Genomic DNA, 2,747 nt, shown 5'->3' on the forward strand with positions numbered 1-2,747 from the left:
ACAAATGTTTTTCAAAATGCACTCAGAACCAAAATTATTGGCACAAAAAGCAAAAACAGAATGAGGGAAAAAGACTGTACAGTTTCCAAAATGCTATGTTGTTCTTCTGAAGAAGTATTTTTGACCTGTCAAAACATATAGTCCAATAGGAATTTTACTTTTAAAAAAACACAAACCCTCTACTTCTAAAAAAACCCAAAACTCCAGTAAAACAACTTCTGTTGCTAAAACATTGCCACTCCTAAGTCACTACTTGTTGGTTTTGTCTTTCAAGATGAAGAACATAAGATAATATTTTCAATGTTACTTATGAAAATCAATATTCGAAAGAAATAAAGTATTTTCTCACAGACCGTTTCATCCTTTCATCAGCAAAAGGAGATGAAATACAATTGGATGAATAACAAAGAGCACAGCAGTAGCCATCACAGCATCATCACCAGTCATTAAGTTACCAAACTGCTATCTCCTGAGCATGCACAGGAAATTGCCAGTAACGTTTAATAAACCAAAACCTGGTAAAAATTCTACTACAGATCCAGTTATACATGATGTGCACTAGTCATATTCCTTTTTGGCGTCTATCAGGGTCTTTGGATTTTTCTGTACATTTTTTTGTTTCATTAAAAAAATCTAACAAATTAAACTCACAATAACAAGAGAGTATTATCTAAATTGCAACACAGTACATTTATCAGTTAAACCTAAGTATTCAGAGAACAGGCAGAAATAAGGGGCTTCATACAAGGATCTCCTCTCGTCACAATGACCACTCAGTTTAACTTACTTTCCCCCTGCTACTCCCTCCCTGCTACTTCCATTGCCAGCAATGGAAATCTATATGCGAGTGAGAAATTACACTCTGTGTAAAAAGAGCAACGGTCTCCTTAAATCTATTTTAATGTTGAGTAAAATATCAGTTCCTGCATAAAATGCTTGTGAATTTACTTTTTTATTTAAAGACTTAATATAACTATGCAACGGAACATTACTTACCTGCTGCCTCTCAAGTATTAGCTATTCCCCATGTAACAGCTACAGGCAGGTTATTTCTTCCTTAAACTTATTACACACAGCAGTAAACAATGTTTTTAAGTAAAGAAAAAAAGTTACAACAGTACTGTTTGTAACCAACTCCTATTCACAAAAAGCAGGAAATTATTCATGACTGGTTTGATACAACTTTTCAGTTTTACAAAAGTTTAAAAGGCAGTTTTCATTTTCAAACAGGATTAAACAAAACATGTCAAATATCTTCTCAGTAGCAAACAGTTCAATAAACACCAGTGATCCCATGCATGAGCAACTGAGGTACACAATTTACGGGGAAAAAAAAAAAGGGGGGGGGGGGTGGGGAATAGTCTGAAGCTGTAGCCAAGTCCAACAGCACCAACCTGGCTGAATGGTAAGGTGACAAAAATATTAAAGCATTTCAGACTTATGCAAAACTTTCGCAGTTGCACAGGCTACTGGTCCCAACTCAGTAAAGCATGAAAATCACTCATGTATGCAAATAAGGTACTTAAAGCATTTGTTTACATTCCTTGAAATCTACGGAACATAAGCACATGCTTTAAAATGCTCTGGAAAACCAAATGGATTTAAGTGCTTTCCTGAACAGGGTTAACACTTTAGGTTGGCTTTAAAATCTTCAAAATTAGTAAAAAAAGAAATCAAGAGTTGTCTAAGAGTTGCCTCTTAAAGCCATCTGAGGTCTTGAAACTTAACTTAAAACATTAAGCGCAGCTATTTAAGTGAAAACTCCCAAGAATAAGTCCATTACATAACTATTTACAGTAGACTAAAAGTGAGCCTTTGTGCAAGGCTGCCAGAAACTAAAGTTTTTGCAACTTATATGAACTTTCTATTCACTTGCATTTCACACTTAAATGAAATGTAAAACAAATTCTTACAATTTGAAGTCAACTTTCACTGTGTGCTCCAACAACTTGTTTTTAGGTAAATTTACAAAACCTCATCTGACAGATATAATTAGCGCCCCTTTTTGCTAAGACATTTAAACAATGCCCATCGCTGAACAAGGACATACAAGTGTACCTTCTCTTTTATATGCATGTGTGAATAAACCCCAAAGTATTAAGAAAATACCAAACCCATAAAGTCTGAAAAATGGAAACATCTGGTTTCTTCTGGCACATTTCTAATATACAACTATGTACAGACTGCTACGGCCTTAGAGGTGGAGAGGGAACACACACAAGCACTATTACTATAAAACTGTAAACAACTGCAGGGTTTTGTTTTGTTTTTTTACATCTAACCTTTCCACCCCTTGTTACGGACAGTTTAAGTTCAGATGAACAGTTTAAGGTTCTATTAGCTGTAGTGTCAATCAGGATCAAGGCTGTATGAGACAAATTTTCAGCGTGCCAATATCACAAAGCTGGGACCACCTCTTCTCAAAACAGACCATAAAGAGCTGCAGTTTTTACAGTTTTATGTGTCAATTAGCAAATTCACAAGCCACCTAGGTAAACACTGCTAGAAAGCAAAATAGCATTAAAGGTTTTATGTAACCACCTATTTTCATATCAAAATTGAATGTGTGAGAGCAACATTAGTTTAACTCACTGAATGCAAGATTAGGTTGAGGCATATGCAAGAACTATTGCGATGTTTTTAAAGACAGCATCAATGTTTTCATTGTAACATCTTTAAATATTGCTGAACACAAGACTCTCCCTGAGGTGTAAACATCAAATAACTTGAACAGCTTTACACATCAG

Source organism: Falco peregrinus, chromosome 6 (genome assembly GCF_023634155.1).
Source record: "Falco peregrinus isolate bFalPer1 chromosome 6, bFalPer1.pri, whole genome shotgun sequence".
Taxonomy (NCBI): domain Eukaryota; kingdom Metazoa; phylum Chordata; class Aves; order Falconiformes; family Falconidae; genus Falco; species Falco peregrinus.